Here is a 21,337-nt window from a genome sequence, read left to right as displayed (position 1 = left end):
AACAACTCGACCATCTTACAGCTCCCCGAAAAGGCATTTGTCCCCCTGGGTCGTTGCTCCAGGCGCAGTTTTTCTCCTAAAGTTTTCCGCTGAGAGTATTTTCTGCACATTTTTATACGACGCCTGAATATAGCGCGTTGGAAGATTGTTCTCAAAGGCGAGACTGTAAGTGACAGGTTTTTCATGACTACGCAATATACCCTGGAAGTGAGTGCCATAATTGTGGCGACTATACGTGCATGCAAATGCAATCCGTTTATGTGCCGGGTGATGTACGAACTGTTTTATGACAACAGTGGTGTAATTCTCATCAGGTTTGGGAAAGGGTGCTACTGCAAAGCAAGTTATCCGCCTAACGCCTTGCAATGGTAAGAGTTCCCGTACTGGAAACGGTATGGACATATCTTGTTATCTCCTCAAATAAATGGTCTTGAAAGCCAAGGCTGCATCGCAGGTTCCGTGGGTGCCTACTTTCATCTCCCACCCTTTTTGCCTTTCGGATTCCCCGCAGCACCCTGGCTTCAGCCACAGGGGTCAGGGAACCCCACCCCAAAATTGAGCATTCCTTACGAAAGAAAGCTGACAGAAGCACGAAGGCTTTCTAACATCAAAAGTGCGCCAAACGTTTGTCAAAACCTTCGCAAAAAGTGCGTCCAACCTCGCTGAAAATGCGTCCAATCAATCGTCTATCCTTAAAAAATGCAAAAATACAACAACAATAACCCATGCCTCCATTTTCGGCCCACTGCGTAAAGGCGTCTACGCACTGCCTAAATGAATACGGATGCGTGGTTTATGAGATAAAGGTATTATATTGTGCACCTTCTTCATAATCGACGCGTCCATTGTTTCATCTAGAACCGTTCCCTTTTCGCGATTTTAGAGTAACCGTTGAGCACAATGGAAGGCCGGTTTCAGGCACGCTGCGTGTGTCCAGAGATCTTAATGGAGCATTTTAATCGACCAACCGGATAATGCGGCGATGCATTAATCTTTTAAACGGATGCCATCGGTCTCACTAAAGCTTCCGCTTTAAAACAGAAACTGGACGCATGATACGTCACGTGGTCAACTCTACTTCCTTTCAGTGAAGGTGACCCTGAAAATGCCTTTCCGCACGCTGGGAATCTGTCGGTCGATTACCGAAGGAAGGCTTACGATGTTTGAACTGTGCCTGTGCATTTGCTTCTCAAGCACAGTGATAATTTCAGTGCCTTTCAGAAAAAGTGTAGTCAAGCAGTATAATGAAAGCTTTGCTAAAATTTTTATATCAGGGTGCGGTGCCATCTCTGACATCATATACACTTGCGTTTAAAGAACACACTTGAAAGTTGCACTGTTTGATGGTTCTTTCCCCTTTTGCGATAAAACTAAATCTGGATGTAACGAACCTCTATGCAACGAATTCCTGGATTTATCGAAGTTTTTCAACTCCGCATTGCCACCCCGATTGAAGACTATGTGTTTGCGGCCTGCGTGTAACGAAACGTCGCGGTGGTTAACCTCGATGCAACGAAGCCGGCGAGCTGACCAGTCATTGTTTTTTGCGCTTTTACTCAAAACTCGACTGGATAATTCAACTAAATTTCGAATACTAGCACTACCGTAGCGAACCGCCAGCAGTGGAAACGTCTGGAATCGCCTAAACACGAAACTCGTCATGGTGATGATGATGATGAACGGAGGGGCTAGCACCATGGCTAACATGACTTCTGGTTTTGCTTGTGTATCGTGTCACTACACCAGCTAGCAAAAGTACCTAGCCTTCACGTTTTTTTTTTCGCCCGCACATGCGACTGGGGTTTTGGTCCCAGCCTTAAAGGAGCCATGAAGAATAAATACAAGTTTGGTTTATTAGAAAGGCTGCTTTGTCCTGATAAAAATGATACTGATTTAATCGCAAACTTCCAGAAAAATAATGGAGATATTAAAGAAAACGTGTGGATCTGCGGTGACTCGCTAGCCCGTTTGAAGCAACTTTTCTATGACGTCACATAATCTTGTTCGGGCGATTGACGGCGGCCGAACTAATCTGAAAATTATGTTTTTAGTGCTGGCCCATATGACGTCACTCGCGCCAATAACACGTCACTGTGGCGCAAAATTTGAAAGTTCTTAAGTATTTCTCGCGTTTTTATCGGTTAAAAAACTTCTTTCGAGGCCGGAATGGAGCTGAGTGATGTACTGAAGCCTAACTCTTTAAAGTTAAACAAAGTTGTACTTTCTCTTCATGGACCCTTTCAGTTTTGAGGTGCTAGGCCGTCCTGTCGACGTGTAGTCGTGCGTCTACACTTTTATTTGTGGTATCGGTTGGTCGGTGATGAGTGCTGCGGCTAGAAATAGAAAAAAAGTGCGCTTTTCGAGAAAAGCGCACGATTTTAAATGCGTTTCTCCGCTGGAGAGAAAGAAGAGTGTTGCCGCCTGGTATAGTATCCCAGCTAGCACCCTCCCAAGAATCTTGAGTGTGGTTAAAGAGCACCAGGTTTGCAAAAAGGCACACTTTCAGCATAAGTTTGGTTCTTGTAACGCGTTAAGGCGCCGAAACGTGTCAAAAGGCAAAAGTGATGCATAAGTTACGTTTGTTAATACGGGGATAGGTGACCTCGCTTCTTTGGGGTGCCGTGCAATGCCTCAGCTCGTGCGAAAGCACGAGGGGCAACTCGCGCAGTTTTTCGCTGTAAAATAAATCCACGAAAGGTGAGTTCACCTTCACTTATGTCTAGTATTTTAGCTTCGTTTCTGCTTCATTCGTGCGAGCCTGAACTCGAAAACTTCGTATTACAAAAACCTGGAGGTAACGAAAAAAATTAGCAGTGGCTTAGCTCGACTATGCCAGGATATACGTAGCTTGAGCTAAGGTTCAGCTGGTTATTCTTAGGTTTCCTGGTTGTCTAGGATTAGCTGATTATCATGCTTACTGCTGCTAAAAAGATTTACAATCCAATCCAATCCAGTCCAGTCCGGTCCAGTCACTGCTCCTACCGCATGAGCAGCACAACTCTCCAGGAGCCACGCGAAACGGCTATCAAGCGGCTCCGGCGCAGTGACAGACTTGGCTACTGCGCAACGGAGCAGACAGCTGGGCACGCGCCGGCGCCAGTGTGTCTGCCGCGGCTATGACGTCACTTCTATGGAATGCGCGGACTGGCGAATGTGGAGACCCAATTCTCTACACACCCGTACTACAATTGGATTGGATTTCCGGTACAATCCAATTTAATTCAATCCATTCCAATCCAATCCAATCTAATTTAATCCAGTCCAAGCCAATCCAATCCAATCCAATCCAAATTCAATACAATCCAATCTCATGCTCTTCGCGCTTGCACAGTACGGCCCTTCACGGCCCACGCAAAACCGCTCAACCTCGGTCAGAGCTTACGCTACAAAATTGTGAAGTTTTGTCAACTTCGTTACATCCAAGTTTAACAGTATCTGGCCTCTACTGCTTGTTGCAAACTTTATGGTATTACCGCAGCAATGAGAGCAGTCGTACATCAAGTAAGGGATATCTGTAGTGCAACAAAACCACTATTACTTTTTCATCAGTAATACGTCTCGACGGGGAACATTCTAATGTGCTTGCTGTCGTTTTTTTACCCTATTGCAGATCCCAACCAACTTACAAAAGCAGAACTTTCAGAAGTTGCCCGCACTATCTGTCAAATGGCAGCCGAAAAAGATGGGACCGCGGAGACCACGGCAAACTTGTGTGGTGCTATCATTACGGTACGATGCATATCTATACAAGTCCGCGCAGGCATGCCTCGAGTCTTTGATTACTTCGAGGGTAGCGCTGTGCTGAGCTTTTGTGACGGAGCGATGGATTGTTGCTGTGATACATGAACGTAAATTTGCCGGGTGAATAGCAATTACTGCTCTGTATGTATTCGCCCCCATGGTGTGCAGGTGGCGCTGTCCAAAAAAGGCTTGGGAATAGAATATATTGTAGCAGCTAGACCTCGCACCAGTCAGCAGCTGTTCCCATGGTCTTGCTTTATTTAGCCTGATGCTGACTCAACCGAACAAGTCATGCGTGATGGTGATCGTGTGCAGATGATCATAACAATGGTTATGTACAGATGAGAGATTTTCCCCACTAACTGAAGGGGATTGGCCACCGCATCTGAGAGGCTGATGGTGCAACAGTTGCCCTGTAATGTTCACTGCGCTCACTCACGCTCACAATATATATGAAATTATTTGCTCAGAAAAACACTTCTTGGCTATACGTCTAACTACACGATTGACTATTCACAGCGAAAACAAACAGAATTTATTTTAAAATTTCTCCCGAGGGGCGGCCTGCGGTCACACCGTTGGGATATACGTTATGTTTTTAGCTGTGACTGTTCAGTCGTATACAAGCATCTGGGTGTCAAAAATTTTGTGGTCATTCGCTGAAGAGACTTGATAGGCTGAAAGTGCTGCATCTTTATTGGGATTGCGAGAAGCCGGGACGGAGAAGAAACAAGTATACAGATGAAGCTCTGAGTCAACGTTAAGGTTTAGTTTACGTACTGAGATAAAGGACTGGAAAAACGAACAAAATTAATTTTGAGATGACCTAACTTTTAGCTCGCGGAATTCGAGGGTACACAGAAGAAACACCCAACTCGTTGAGAAATGAAACTGACAAAGTAGGACCTAAAGTCCCACAAAAAACTTTCGTCATGTATCCAATGGTTTGAACTATTTGTGAGCCCTGTAGGCTCTGAGCATTTTTATTAGCGGGAGAGCATTCAGATAGGAAAAGAGTTAGTGTGCCGAGATTCGCCACGGCCCGTCTACCCCGTGACTTAAACAGAGCTAGTTAGAAGTCAACCGACACAAGTTTCAGACCTTTTTAACTACGCCATTGGGACAGTAACACAAATCAGTTTGTGCAGCCATCATGCACTGCTTTAGGGGATATTAAATACGGCTTCACAACCCACTACGAGTAAGTACGGACGGCATAGGCATGTTATGGGCGTATGAATGATGGCTTGGAGACACTACAACCGGTCTAAAGTAAACATTTGGAGCGGAATAACGAATAGCGAAAGGTTGGGCGTTTATTATTAATAGATTTAGATACGTCCATTCAATACAAAGTCGCCCTGGGGCCATGCAGTGGAAATAAAAAAAAATCAGTGTTTCCACCATGGAAGGGAAGTCCAGCGAAGCTGGGGCCGAATTCTCTAAAACGACGGGGCGTCGCTTTGAAACGACGGGGCAGCGCCATGCAAATGCATGTGTTCTGGGGTTGGGGCCGTCGCTTTGGGGTTCCCGGCAGGGGCGTGAGCCGCAGAAAAGCGCTGTGCCAAGGGCGCGAAGCGACAAGTGAAACGACGGGGGGCAGTGGGTGTCGCTTCGCGCCCTTGGCACAGCGCTTTTCTGCGGCTCACGCCCCTGCCGGGAACCCCAAAGCGACGGCCCCAACCCCAGAACACATGCATTTGCATGGCGCTGCCCCGTCGTTTCAAAGCGACGCCCCGTCGTTTTAGAGAATTCGGCCCCTGGCCTCAGGTTGGATTTGCTATGTTGTAGTTCGGCTATGTTGAGGATTTGGTGTATCAATTATACGCAAAGTGGTGCAATCTCTACGTCACAGACTAAGGGCACACACGACTGGTGGGGCGAGAGAATGACGTTTTGTATAGCAGGGCTACGCCAATCACGGCAGAAGATCATGTGTGCCGCACAGGTTGCCGCGAAGAGCCCGTGGCATTGGGCTGCGTCAGGGGGGCGAGAAACGCCGATTGGGGGGACGAGTATACATGACTCGGGAAAGAGGTGGTAGCGGCATAGAGGAGTATAAAATTGTGCTGTAATTATACTCTTTCGCAGATAGCCATGCTTTACTGTTCAACCCATATTTTTGGAAAGAAAGCTTTCAAAGACCAAGCTTACGCCGATTCGCTTAAAATTGGATTCACCTACAAACACGAATACATTGCTGGGAATACATTTTTAAAGGCAGTAAGAGCCGTCTCGTGTAAAGACATTGAGGCCCTAAGACATTTGTTAATGATTTTTTCTGTAGGTTGAAAATTGAAAATCTACGCCCGGTGTTTCGCCGGAGACGGTTTGGTGGATCCTACACATAGGCAGCTTCGGTGTGAAACAAAGCCTCTTCACGAGGTGTTTCACAGCGCGTGCTTAAACCCGGCTGTAGCGAGATGTGGCCGTCCCCGTCGGTATTAAGCAATACAAAGGGACGGCATGAACAAACAGCGAAATTCGCCATCATCGTCAATTCTCCCATTACCTGGTGGTGTGAACAAGCAGCGGCGCAACCGGTAGGAAACAGATCGAAGCCGCTTGAACGTATTAAGGCGGATCTCAAAGCAAGACAATCCAGAGCCCTTTGACAACGCAAGCCGAAAGAAGGCATCTCTGGCGTTAATCTAGACATTTATGCTTTGGCATTCACAACGCGTAAGTGTTTTGGTGTCCAGGGAATATTCTTATTGCTAACGGCACCTTTGTACCGCTTCCAGAAAGCCAGGAGCAGCGACTTCGCGGACAGCCTGCTGGACTGGTGCCTTGTCTGGTTCGTAAGGCGCGATGACCTGCTCCCGCGACGTCTCCTGGAAGCGGAAGAGCAAGTTTCGGGGAACACCGCACCGTCTCGCTACTGCTGGACGGCCTTCGTCGGCTTCTTAGCCGAGCTGGTCAAAGTTTTCGAGAACGGGGGCAGAAGTGGGGCCGGCCAAGGCTGGAAGTCGACCACGCACCCGTTTCTTCTTGCCTCCATGTTTTGTTCCTGCGTCGAAGTCATGCTGTGCTCACCAGCTGAAGACAGCCTTAGAGAGGCAAGTATCCACTCAGTGGTCGCAATGCGACGAATATTATTTTTGGCGGCACTGCCAGTGTTTTTTTTATCCAACTAGATATCGGCGTTGCCGTAAATTAAAGATGTGAGGCATGAGGTGTGCCTGCGTTAAAACCAGTTTGCTCTGCCGTCTTTGAGTCAATAATTATGCATTGCGTGTAACCCGTGCAAACAAGTAGGTAAACCGCATTTCGAGTATCCAAGGGTATGCCATATCACTACATTCACTGCAAAGCTCCTGGAAGTGCGCATACCTTACGCTTGCGCCACAATTGTGGCGGCCAATGGCGGCTTAATGACGTTTCTGTGTGGGTGACTCACCCGTGGGTGTCACCGTGCGCGAGCAGGCAAAACAACTTCCCTGTATCCTTCCCAATTTTAAACCAAAGCTTTCTACCTCTACAAGCCAACGGTTCTTTCGCGGCGTGCGGGACAATAAACTCCCAACGCGGCGGATGCGGCGGCAGCGGCTGAGGAAGGAGGGGAGGGTTTCACTCATGGAGCACGCACTAGATGGCACGGCGAATTTACCCAGCGTTCCCCGCGCGGAGGTGCCTGCTCACCGGTGGCAGCTGTCGGCGGTACGGCTTTGTCGTTTGCTTTAGCGACGGTTGTTTTGGGCCTGTTTTGGCACAGCTTCGCGGCCATTGCGCGCTTCCTTCGCACGGCTTAATTAACTTGTTCGACAACACCTGCTGTCCCCGCACCCGATGGAATTAAGTGGTCGTACGGCAAAGATACGTTAAGGATTGGTTTGCAGGGCGGGAAAACAAAATGTACAAACCACATACAGACATCTGGCCGCAACAGAAACGCTACCTTTAGCGCACTGCTTGCCACGAATGGGACTCCGTTTTCTAAATTGGTGAATACCAATTAGGTTGTGTTATGAGAAGTCTTACAAAAGGCGAAAGGAGCAACTGGTTCTGATAAATAGCAATTATAAAAGTTTCCTCACCTTTTTCGCAATTCTCAAACTTACTAAAATAGTTTAAATCGCTATTAATGGGAATCACTAAGCTCAAATGCCGAATTGTTTCGGTGTCTACGCTTGTGTTGCGCGGTGGTGTAGCCCCATGCTACCTCATCAGGATGGCTAGGTTCGGATGTCTCACCCTTCGAAATACGCTCCTCTCCTTTTTTTTTTTGTGCTGACGCACGGCCGGGATACAGCGGCGGCGTCCGCCGCTGTATCCCGGCTGTGGCCGACACTGCGGCGTTCGGGACGCCGCCCGGCAAATTCCAGGTAATGGCTGGCAGAATATATGGTTTCTCTTTGTAGAGCAAAGCCTATTAATTGAAGTGACGCCACATGGGCAATTGTTGTGAGTGTCATTTAAAGCGTTGCTTTCCACCCACCTTCACAGCGTGGATGGGAGCCAAATGTTTTCTGAAATTCACCCTAAAAAAACTTCGTTAGGTTTGACGCTGTGAATTTAGCATCAGCGGGAAACTGTGGGACCGCCACGGGGTCGCTTTGTTTACTTGTGGTTCAGGAAGGTTAGCTAACCTCCCTGCAGTACCAGCGAATGTTTTGACCAATTCTGCGGGAAGCACTGGCAGGAGCTTGTGCTGAAACACGGTTTGGTACCACTTAAGCCATACTCGATTACACACGGAATACGAGAGTCCTAACGAATTTTCCGTGAAGCCACGCACAAAGATCTAGGTTGCTCCTTTGTGCAACGTAGAGACGGCACCACTAAGAAGTGCGGTGCACATAAGGCATAGCCAGGAACGTTCCTGCCATAAGGAAGTCGCTATCTCTTTATTCATGGCTAGGCCTTATTTCGCTCAACAGGCAAACTGCTCTGCGCATGCGCAACATGCCCGAGAGTTCCATAACAACGAAGACGTGGCTCCTTCGCATTTCTTGAGGATCCTTACTCCCAGAATGCGTGGAGCCCAGTGGATGCTATATTGATACCAACAGACCTCCCGCATCAGCCCGTCTGGCGCCCGGTGACATTTTAGGGTGTCCGGTGAAAAGATATTAAAGCAGTTGCACTCAATGCGAAAGCTGCGAAGTGCGTACCAGTTATTCGCCAAAGGGGCTGTGGTGCCCTCTCTTGGCTAGTTTCAGTATCAGCCTGGCATTGATACCGAAAGTAGTCAACAGAGGGCACCAGAGCCTCTGAAAATGAAAAAAGTATGCAGGAAATGGGGAAGTGAGAGGAGTTAGAAAGCGGATGAAAATTTAGAACAGTGGAAGGAAGAAAAAACAGGTGGGCAAAAGCACGCGGAGGGGGGAGGGGGAGGGATTGATAGAAGTTCAAAATCGGGGGTTAGGGAGAGAGGGAGATGTGAGAGGCAAATATGCGGTTGCTGACAATCGAAGTCCCAATACAGAGGGAGGGCTTCTAATCATCATAATGATCAAGTTGCCTCTAAAGAGACAGTAGATTGAGCTTTCATTAACTTGCGGGGTTTAATGCGCTAATTGGTGTTGCGGAAAAGTTTATCGAGGAAAGAGGGGAACGGAGTTGCGGTAAAAAGTGGAGCAATGGGTGGCCCCCGCACGGAGAACCTTGAGTAATCTTGGTGACGGTATTGGCGACACCGCGGACCCCGAGCCCCCATACTCACGCGGTAATCTACCGTGGCCAGGAGTTCTAAGGTGAAGGGCAGAAACCACAAACGGTGGCCTTGGGAGCCCAGGTCAAGCTACGGCGGATGGGCTCCCTGTCTGTTTACCAGGCAGGGAGCTCCGGGACCTCTCTCGGTATCAGGGTAACCAGAGCGAAGGAGGTACCCCTGTCCCCTGCTTCTATACTATGATATATGGCATTTTCTAACCCCCCCCCCCCCACCCCCAAACGTGATCGGTCCCTGAAAAGGGGCCGCACCGAAGTATCTTTTCTCCCATTGCCATCCTTAACATGTCCTGAACAGGATATTTTTTCTCGATTTGTTGTCACGGAATCCGTCAATCCAGCCCAACCTCTTGCATTGCAGTCAGTGTTCTTGATTGCAAAATATCTTGAAGGCATAATTGGAACATCTTACAAGGCTACAAACAAAGGACTGGTGAGGTCCTTGTCGAGGTAAGCGATAAGCAGCAGGCCACAAAGCTTATAGCTCAAACTCGATTGGCTGATCTGGACATCAGGGTCACACCCCACTGGAGCCTAAACAGCTCCCAGGGTGTGATCTCTGAGCCAGATATGATGAACGAAACGGATGCGGATCTCCTTGCGGGCTTGAAGGATCAGGGCGTCACAACCGTGAGGCGCATCACCCCCCGCAGAGACAAGGAGATTCCCACCAAGCACATAATCTTGACCTTGAACCGCTCATCACTTCCGCAACATGTAAATGCCGGCTTTATCCGATGCTCCATTCGTCACTACATCCCGAACCCACGGCGCTGTTTTAAGCGCCAGCGGTTCGGGCGCGGCACAAACTCTTGCCGTGGCCGAACAACCTGTGCAAAATGCGCGGCACAGGATCATCCTACCGATAACTGTTCATCCAACACCCTCTCTTGTGTGAACTGCCGGGGCGTTGTCGGGGCGTTCTCGAGTGCGTTGGAGGGTGCCGAGGGGATAGAAACCGGGGGCCCCGCATCAGCTCCCACCGCCACCGCACCGTCCGTGCCACCTCTGGCGCCACCGATGCCCTCGGAGGTGGCGGCTCAAACGAAGGGCCCCCGAAGGGGGGCCAAGTTCGGGGGGCCCGTTCTGTCGGGCACCCCTCTGACATCTGACGACGAGATGGACGTCAGGCCGTTCCTGTCTTCAACGCAGCGCAATGAGCGGCCTCCGACGTCCAAGCCAACAGAAAGGCCCAAAAATCCCCTTCCGAGAGTACAAGCCCCGAAAGACAACACAAACACACACACTCCAGTCATTCTTAAATGTAAATAATGGGAACAGAAAACATCACCCAATGGAACTGCAGACGCCTCCTTAAAAATCTTGACGATGTGTATGACACGTTGCATGCCATTCAGCCAAGTATCATGTTTCTCCAAGAAACTCACCTCAATACCAAGCAAACAAATTTCTTAAATGGGTACGTGGTATTAAGAAAGAACAGGGTTGGCTGCACACACTCTTCGTGCGGTGTGGCCATTGTCGCCCGAAAATCATTAGCATGCCACCCTCTCTCTTTAAACACTGTCCTTGAAGCTATAGCAATCCGTACAATAGTATTTAATAGATTGGCTATTGTCGCCCGGAAATCATTAGCATGTCACCCTCTCTCTTTAAACGCTGTTCTTGAAGCTGGAGCAATCCGTAGAATAATATTTAATAGATTGATAACGGTATGCTCCATTTGCATTTCTTCTGATTTTGCACTTCCGAGCTCTGATTTCGAGGCACTGGTTTACCAGCTGCCGGAACCATACATTCTCACAGGCGACCTTAATGCGTACAACTCTCTTTGGGGCTCCTCCAGAACGGATGCCCGAGGTCGCCAGATAGAGAAGTTTCTTACATCCTCGGGAGGATGCCTTTTCAACAAGAAACAGCGTACATACCATAATTTAAGACATAATACATACTCACATCTCGACTTGGCTATTGGTTCTGCAATTCTCTTTCCATGTGTTGAGTGGGGCGTGGGCACTGACCCATATGGTAGTGACCATTTCCCCACTTCCTTAACATATATAGGTAAAGGCCCATGCAGTCCATCTTCCCATAACAGGTTTAATGAATCAAAAGCAGGAGTGTATTTTTGAGAAAGTGATAAACGGGAGACTTATGTACTTCTTAGAATACAACGGTCTTCTCGAGAGCTACCAGGGAGGCTTTAGGGGCGGGGTGACCTACTAATGATCAACTCGTTGCGTAGGAGTCATATATCAAAGATGCTTTCCTCCACAAGAGCAGTATTGTATGAAGGTATTCTTTGATCTGCAAAAAGCGTACGATACCACTTGGCGGTACGGCATCCTAAGCGACCTGAAGTCCCTTGCCATGTCGGGTAACATGCTAAACACGCTTTTCAGCTACATGTCTGGAAGAACCTTTCTTGTTAGAGTTGGGAGTGCACTCTCAAGCGTTCATGTGCAGGAAAATGGCGTGCCGCAAGGTGGAGTTTTGAGTTTCACTCTGTTTATTGTAAAAATGAATTCACTCAGAAAGGCGTTGCCACTGTATCAATTTCCTGCTCAATCTATGTAGACGACGTGCAATTATCCTTTAATTCTTCTAACCTGTCTATCTTCGAGCGCCAACACCGTGTTAACAAGATAGCTGTCTGGGCAGATAGCAGCGGTTTTAAATTTAATCCAGGAAAGTGTACTTGTATTTTGTTTTCGAAAGGCGTGGTATTTGGCCGTATCCAGACATCAAACTCAATGGTGTCTCAATCATAGTCAGAAATGAACACACGCTTCTAGGTGTAGTCATTGACGAAAAGCTAACATTCATCCCACATATCAAGCAACTTAGACGTAAATGTTTAAAAGCTATGACAAGGTTCTCTCCGACACTTCATATGGGGCTGACAAACAACTTCTTTTACGTGTTTTTACTAGCCTGATAGGTTCATGATTGGACTATGGAAGTGTTGTTTATGGGTCAGCAAGTAAAACATCCCTCAAAATGCTGGATCCAGTGCTTCATCTGGGGCTTCACCTGGCATGTGGTGCCTTCCGCACTAGCCGGGTGGAAAGCCTCTATGTGGAGTGTAATAAATGCAACCTACAACGTCAGCGAGCACACACAGATCCCTTTCATACTTTTAAAATTTCATCCATGCATCACCATCCTTTTAAATCAGTTTTTTATGATACATCCTGTTGTGTTGTGCACTACGGAGCGATCGTTTCACCCTCTTGTTGAGTTGTTTTTCGAAAGTTGAAGATTTCGTACTCACGATTTATTTTCTGCGTCGAAGGATCATGGAGTCGCTTCTTGACCTGCTCGTTCTCGTCTGGTCGGCTGGCGTCACCTGAACTGGCGCTACTGCTGGGGGCTATCAGGCTTCCTGGCACTGCCGTCGTCAGTGAGGCGTCAACATCGTACGTTTCTTCGCCGATGTAGTGTAGGAGAAGTGCCTTTTTTGCGCGGCGCTGGTTATTTGGAGTGCAACAAGGAGGTTTTCGAACCTGTCTACCCATTGCCGCCATCGGTCGCCAACGGCTGCCGGTGCGGTACCGCGTTCGAAGGGCGGGAAAAATGCGACGGAGACGCCATGTTGTCTCCTCTCGCTGCTTGCGGCGAAGGGCTTTCGAAGGCTTCTCGTCATATGGGGACTTGCTCATTAGCTGCAGGGCTGCAGCGAAGCTACAGGTGGTTTTTTTGAAGATGTAATGCATGGTTCTTGTACCTCGTCGCCAACTGTTGTGTTGCGCACTACGGAGCGAAGGAGGCCGTGGACACCGCCAACATTTTCGAAACGGCACTGCTTTATTTTCCCGTCTTTGTCTTCACTTGGCCGAATGCTGGCTCGCAAATTGTCTTTAGTTGGCCCACTACACTACACGACTACACTACACATCCATGACTGAACTCCTGCTAAATCGACCATCGTTCTCTGCGCCCCTCTCTTACAGAGTTAGAGAGGAAGTGTCAGAGCTGGTTGTCTCGTGTCTAGATACCATCCAAACTTCTGTAACATATTTTATAGCACCATGGCATCTCCGCCCTGTATCATGCGATGCATCTTTCACACATAAATAAAAACCGAGCTCCTAGAGGTGCAATTCGGCCGCACGTCTTGTATTTGCAACAGAAGGATCAGTGTTCTGAATTTTATACGGACGCCTCTAAAACTGCCACCGCTGTGTCTTGCGCTGCGCATGTACCCGACTTTAATGTCACTAAAACTCTGATTGCTAGTATCTTTACGGCAGAGGCTTATGGTGTACTTGTTGTTAATCATATACTTCAAAGCTACATTCCACAATCTATTATCTATACAGATTCCCTCAGTGTTGTGCGGGCATTGTCATCAACAAGTTCTTCCAAAAAACACGTTTTCAATCTGATCGTCAAGGGTATTATGTCTGTATATGTCCACAAATTTGAACTGGCTTTTTGCTGGGTCCCTGGCCATGTAATATAGCCGGGAACGAAGCCGTGGATCGAATGGCTGCTGCTGCTACACTCTTGAATACAGTAGGCATTACCCTACACAGACGTGAAGATACACATCAGACAACAACTTTACAAAACATGGCAAACACACTAGAGTGAACAAACAGACAAGTTACACGTAATAAAACCACACTTGGGACCATACACCACCGACACACGCAACAGATACACAGAAGTCGCCTTGGCTAGATTACGATAGGGCACACACATGCAACGCACTCGCACCTTCTCACTGAATCTCCAAGACCTCTGTGCAGCAGGTCTGGATAGGTTCTATCCGTGGTCCATATCCTCATACAAGGCAAGGCACTAGAAGCAACACGACACAGACACTTCTCACAACTATACAGACAACACATTCCACTACACCAATCGTACTTTTCAGGGGACGACCCCATAATCACCCACAAGCGTACTTTTAAGTTTCTTAGCGATGTCAAGTTTTTACATCTCATTACTTACCAGGCATATTGACACCCCGGCCCTTTACACCAGTCATCTACATTGCCTTTTATGTCATTTCGCTGATATTTTAGTTGAATGTTTTACACTTACCATCACCTTGTCCTCATAAAACAACTTTTCCTTGGCGATCTTTGCCCGTAGTCGGCCTTGCGCCAAAAAACCCCTACCATCAGCAATGGGTGGCCATCCTATTCCGTTAGCCCGCGGGCTATAGCTGCAGTCGTCGCCCGGAGAATCAGGGCTACCTGTTTTTCGATCTGGCTGCAGCTCAGCGCGCGCTAATAAGGCTCAGGAGAAAGGTAGGGAGTGGATTGGCAGGACATGGCTGGTGATGTTGGGAGAGTTGCAGTATGGGCAGTTGAATGGGTAGACGGTGGGGGAGACATAGGGACGTCGAGTGTGATTGTGGTACGTCTGTGTTAGTAGGCGGCGCCATTTGCGGGCGTGGGTAGTTGTGAGGGAGGGGTGGGGGGATAGAGCCGTCGGGAGTTCCTGCAGCGGGACAAGATGTCGGGGTACGTTGGGGGTAGGAGTGCAGGGCTAGGTCTTTTTTCTTATTGTATATTATTGTGTATTTATTTCCGGCCGAGAAATGGCAGGCTCCGTGGCGACTGCGCAGGGCAAAGATCACCCCCGACAGTAGAACGGACAATTGGGCTAGTTGGTACCTGCTCATCTTGAAGGTGGAAGCGCTCACACAACAACGAAAGTAGAAAAAACGCCGTGTCGTCTGTTTTTTCTAATTTTGTCTATGTTGTGTGAGCGCCCCCACCTTCAAGATGATCACCCCCAACACTTTGCATCTGAATAACGTCTGGACGTGTGACCCAATGGGATTGACACCGCTATGGTCGTGGACTGACTTTAAAATGTCCCCCGCCCACCTGTCATATAGAACCGAGAAGGCCCGACACCTTCGTCGCTGTTATTGAACCGGCCACCGTAGGCTGTCATGGGGAGCCAGACGGGCTGTTGCGTGTGGACTGTTTTTAACAGTGTAGCATCCATCCACTGTGCATCCGTGAAATAAACTGTAGATGCGTTTTAGCATGAGAGCGCTAAGTTCCCTACCTTGCAATATTGCGTCTGTCGTTGTGAAACCTGTCAATCAAAGTTACAGAACGGAAAAGTGCCGTGCAAGTGAGAAGAACTGTGCAGGCACGTCTTGCTTGGTGTACGGAAGCTACACGTAGAAGCTACTCGGCAGGGCCTACTCGCGGCTGCCCTTGTAAAGTTTCAGCAAGGCGTATTATCGGACAGAATAGGGCTTATTCCGTAAAGAAGTTGCCTCTAGAGGTCTTTTTTCTTAGTTTTCAGCTCTAACCTTTTAGCACTTAATAAAAGATCTGCTTAACGTAACCACCACGCTGAAGAGTATTGCAGTGCATGGAACGAAATTTCACTTTAAATATGGAATCTTTCACGGAAACTAGATAAAGGGAGAGAGGCAGAGGGAGATTAAATTTGTTTACATGATTTTTGTTTGGTATCTCTTACGCCCTTTTTTCAGGGCACACTCTCCGGTAGTGCCTAAGTGACGCTTGATATTTACGTATAGGTCCAGACTTGGTTACAGCGCAGTGCTTTTCTGCGGATTAAAAAAAAACAATTGTACAATGACGACTAGCCGTTTGCCCACTAAGGTACGGGGCCTGCCGCGATATTCTCCGTAATCTCTTCAAAGAACTTGCTTGAAAGACCGCAGGAGGCATCACGTATCGCGTAACTGTCGTAAATATTCGCAGGTGATGTGCTTTGGCGCTTCGCTCAAGTCTGCTGGCAAGGTTCTCGAGTTGGTTGCCCCCGACCAGATGGACGCCCTGCACGAATCTCTGCTGAGTGCTTCCTCCAACCCCAACTTTCCGGCCGAAGCTCGGCGTTGTCTGCCCCTGATCATCCGGTTGAGATCCCTTGGATGGGAGTACCCAGCCATGTAGGAAGAAAATAGCTCTGGTTCCAAGCGTTGTGTGGGAAATGACGACAAACAACGTACCCCAAAGCTCCCCAAATACTGGAAATAAAGTTCTTTTTTGCAAGTGTAAGTTCACGAATGAATTTATTGCCTTCTTAATTGAACCACTATCACAATGAATCAGATGGTGTTTCGTTGACACATGGCTTTTAATGTTTTTAAGACGGTAGCTTCTCCGGGTTACTTAAACGAGAAACGTTTTTCTGTTTGTATCTCGAAGTAACAAAAAGATGACAACACGAAGTCTATATGGATCCGCAGGACCGTTTGAACTTTCAGACTGCTTGCGTGGCTCAAACATGTGCGCATTACTCAGCGCAAAGGAAAGCTCAAGCTTATTTGATGTAGAATATCAGTACATAGTGGAGATTACCAGCTTTATTTTAATCAAGAATACAAGTTACATTGGTTTTGAGATAAAAGCTACTAAAACAACGCGGTAAGAATGGTGTCGAACGAAGGCGAGCTGAATGCACAATAAAACGGCGTCGGCTCGAGCTGGTCAATGCAGATAGAAATGAAAGGTCGCAAAAGATAACACACGAGCAGTTCTTAACTCTGGAAAGTTGAACAGAGTTGTTCAAGCCTTCAGTGCATTCATTATAGAAGGAGTCGATAGAGAAAGGAAGAGCGTGCGAGGGGAATAGACGAGACGGTGTTTTGTGGCACGGGCGGAGGGGACTATCGTTTTTCGACGACATTTTCAGCGAAGGATGCAAATACGCAGCTGATTTTTAAAATGACTCCTTCGGCCGCCTGCATCAACCTACCACTCGTTAGGCCGAAGGTTAAGAGAGAGAGAGAGAGAGAATTTTTTAATTGAGCTAAGTTTGTGTGGGGTAACCATGATGTGCCGTGCCGGCTCGACTGGCCCTCTCGACCAGCATAAGTTGCTCTTGAAGGATGGAGCTGGTCAGCAGCGTCTCCCACTGTTCAGGGGTAGTGGAAGGAACAGGGCGTGAGATCTCTGGGCTGTTCACGCCCTCTAATATTATGTGCCGCAGAGTTCTTCGTTGAGTACAAAATTTACACTGTGCGTCGAACTGTGCTTGAAATAACAGATGCATCCTGACTGGAAGGGGAAATGTGTTCATCTGTATTAGTGTGCGTGTGGTTTCTTGGTTCTTTGAGAGCTATGGGTGTCGTGCAGGGAATGTTGACCTACTGAGCCTGTAGCGTTGTGTGATTTCGTGGAAGGTTGTGAGTGGCGTGGGTTCCGGTGTCTCCTCCGTGGCCTGGTGGGCGAGGTCTCGGGCCGTGAGATGGGCGTGCTCGTTGCTTCTCATAAAGGAGTGGGCCGGTGTTCACACAATTGCAACCTTCCTGTCCGGCGTCTTGCTTTATAGTATGCTTAACGTCACGGATGCCACCCATTCCGACATGAAGCTACGGCACGCCTCTTGTGAGTCTGGGACAACGGTCGACGAAAGCTCCTTAGCCGATGAAATACCATGGCCGGAACAAATTGACCATCGCCAAAATATAGAACAACTGTATAACAAACGTGACTTTCCCCTCCCGAACGTGCCCCTGTTCACACATTAACATTGAACAAGGGATCCGCACAGACCACGAAACGCCGTTGTTTTCATCCAGTTCTCTATTTCGGCGAACGTCTGTTCTGGCCAACACACTCTCTAGGTGAGAGATGGGTCCTGGCTTTCGATTTAAGCAGGGCTGTGTCTCCCACAAGGACGTGTGGACAACGAAACAAATGCTGTTTCCGAGAAGTTTGTTCGCAGCAAAATGCTCATCCCAGCCCTTTGGACTCACAAAAGTGCATTATGCTTGTCGTGTGGGCTTCTGCATGTGTCATAGGCCGAGATGAAATAATACTGCGCAGTTTCCCATGGTTCGAATTCGCTGTCAGCGCCATCAGAAATGTACGCACTGCAGATATCTCTAAAGTATAACGTTTTCGCTTCCGCCGCGGCACATGTGCCTTTTCGTTAGAAAATGTGACGGTGGGGCCATTGCACGTCTCCGGTTTTCCACTGTTCTGGGCAGCGGGAAACGGGTGGAGTGTTCATTATCGAAGCATTAAAACATGTTCGTCTGCAAATGCGGATACGTTCGGTTTGGCCAACTGCTGCGAACATTAACGACGGTATTGAGGGTTTAAGTGGCAGTGAAACAAGGCAGTGTTCTGTTTTGGTTTGTATGCTTCAATAGCGAGCTTATATAAACATATATTTTATATCAGTTCCTCAGGCGAAACCTTTGAAGAATAACTTACGTACCTAATGTCAGAATTTTTTTAAGTGTTGGAGAATGAGTCCTTTTTGTAGGTCACCAGTGTTCCTGGAGACAAGCCCTCTCTAAAACCCGATTTCGATTCAGTAAGGAACAGGCCATAGAAACAGTACACTCATGCTTTTTTTTTAAACATTTTAGTCCTAATAATTACCTCAAGACCGTTTCGGCTGCAAAGGATGTTGTTTTCACCAAAAACATCCCGAAAGCCAACAAACGTGGAATTCCCTGAACATATAATCAGTAGCGACGTCATTTCTAAGTCACTGCGAGTCACCAAACACTAAGAATTTGGTGCCAGGAAGTTCGACTTTAACAACGAATACGCCCGCGGCGGGTATGGAGAATTCTTCCAGGGCTGTGCAAGAGGCGTTTTTGAAGGGGGCGATAGTGCCTACGTACCGGGCAAGGTTGAGGAGGGCGATAGCACCACCTATATTAAGTGTCAAAACTGGCGTCCCTGAGGTAGTTGTTCTATTCAAGCCAATTTATGTGCTTGTTCATTGCTTTTGTGCGTTGTTGTCTGCGGGACCAATTTGTGAGCAGAGTGCATGTGGCGAGAAATCCGTTCAGCCACTAGGTCAGGGAAGAAGGACCAGGGAGGATGTTCGGGAGGGATGGGGGGAAGGCTGTCTGTTGAGTAGTTTAAAAGGGTGGGAAGCGTCCGGCCTGGCGTAGGGAACTTTCAGCGTTCGAGCTGGGCGTGATGGTCAGATTCGATCCGTTCATCGAGAGTATTGCGGATGCCCAGGGCTAAGCCGCGTTCTGGGGCGACATATTGAGGTACCACCAGTGCCAAACGATACAGGGCACGGAGGTTAATTTACGGCGGTTTGTCTAGAAAAGTGCAAATTCAGCGCGAGGAGAACGTATGTAACGCGAAAAGCCAAAGGTTGCCTATCAGTATTACTTGCAATTAGAACTCCCTAGCCGTCGTGTTCCATAATGGCGAAAACGTGGTACTTCAACAAGCAAACATCAGTATTTTGAAAACTGATCAGACGCATTTTGGCCCGGGATTGTTCAGGAATTGTGGCTCGCCTGTTTCAAAATGGTAGTTAAAGCCAGCATTGTTAGGAAAATAAAAGAATCCAGCAAGTCGTGGGGCATACCCTGCCCACAAGCAGGCAACAACGTAGATGGTGCATAAAATTGCGAGATGTTTGCTTGATGTTTAAACCTTGGTCCACTTTAATGAGTTACGACGTGCCTGTATTGGGCATTCGGTTATGCTGCGCAAAAGACGATACTTCGGCAAAACTGGGCTCCACTCACTCACACTCACACAGAGACAGATATTGTTCCTTGCGCACTCACTCACACTCACGCTCAGCAGTCGTCGCCCTCACCATTCGCACTCACTCGCACTCACGCTCACTACGCGCCCTCCAACACTCGCGATCACGCTCACCACTCGCCATAACCACTCGCACTCACTTGCGCTCACGCTCACCATTCGCAGTCACCACTGGCACGCACGGTCACTATTCGCCGTCACACCTCGCACTTACTCGCGCACGCGCTCACCACTCGTCGTCTCCCCTCGCATGCGAGTGTGTGCAGCAGACCCTCCATGAGTCATGAAACCGAACAGTATTAGTGCATTACGGCGTCAGAAGGCTATCCAAATCGTATTCCTAAATCAACACGTCACCAAAGAATTCACTCTAGGTGCCTTATAGCAGGAACTTTCTGAAGCTAAAAGCAATCCCGCCATTAACAACCATCACAGCGAGCGAATCCTGCGACGAATAGCCAGGAGCGAGTACAAGCGCAATAGTGGCGCTCGCCGCGGTAAGGCTCGCAAATGGCGCAAGAAGCGTGAGTGGACACCCGAGGGGTGAGCTTGGCTCACTCCGAGTGGCACTCGCACTCGCGAGTAGGGAGCGGGGCTCCCCGCGAGTTGCTCTCGCACTTGCGAGTGGTGAGTGGGGCTCGCTGCGAGTGGCGCTCACACTCACTCGCACTCACACTCGCCAGTCCAAAACGATGGCGAGGCTCACTCACCAATCTCTCATTAGTGGTGAGAGGGGGGTGTGTGAGTGCACTCGTGAGTGAGCCTGTCGACCTATGCGAAAGACGTTTTTGGGAGAGGTGATTGGTGTCGGGATTTGAAAATGGGATAGGTGACAATGACACACGAAACGCAACAGGAGAGACGAAAACTCACTACTGTTCAATTTTACTCAGAGTTCCACGAAATACTCTAGCACAAAGGTGGGAACCTGCTGCCCGCGGGGCAGTATTATGCGGACTGCAGCATATCGTCTGAACCCTCATCCCTTTTATCTATACGGCGACATGCCAGTTTTGACCTCAAGTATAGTTAGATGGGAGACAAGAGCAGAGAGTTGATCTGCTCCAGTTGGCATTGGACCCCATCTTCACACGACCAAAAAATCAGTGAACACTGATTTTTTTTCTCTTTGCCTCCGAAGCTGCTCCCTCCTCTCCTTCCTTCCCCCGCACTCGATTTGCCGTCCTGCCGCCGTGTCGGCTCTATGCAACTCGGCCCTACACATCTACAGGTTGCCGGCCCCTGCTCTAGCACATCCACAAAAATATACTTCAAATTGTACATAAAAATTAGCAAGAATGTCGTACAGTACAGTAGAACTCCGCTGTTGCGTTCTTCACTGTTGCGTTTTCCTGGCTTTTATTGTCACGACAGTCTACCGCTAATTTTATCCAATGTGGGTATATAGCTTAGAATGGTGAAAAGAGAATTAACGTGTGGAATATTTCGAGTTTTTTTTTTTTCAAAACACACTTGTA

This window comes from Haemaphysalis longicornis, unplaced genomic scaffold (genome assembly GCF_048455015.1).
Source record: "Haemaphysalis longicornis isolate Haplotype H1 unplaced genomic scaffold, Haemaphysalis longicornis Haplotype H1 scaffold_9, whole genome shotgun sequence".
NCBI classification, from domain to species: Eukaryota; Metazoa; Arthropoda; class Arachnida; order Ixodida; family Ixodidae; genus Haemaphysalis; species Haemaphysalis longicornis.
The sequence above is the reverse complement of the archived record's forward strand: the minus strand, read 5'-3'. Positions refer to the sequence as shown.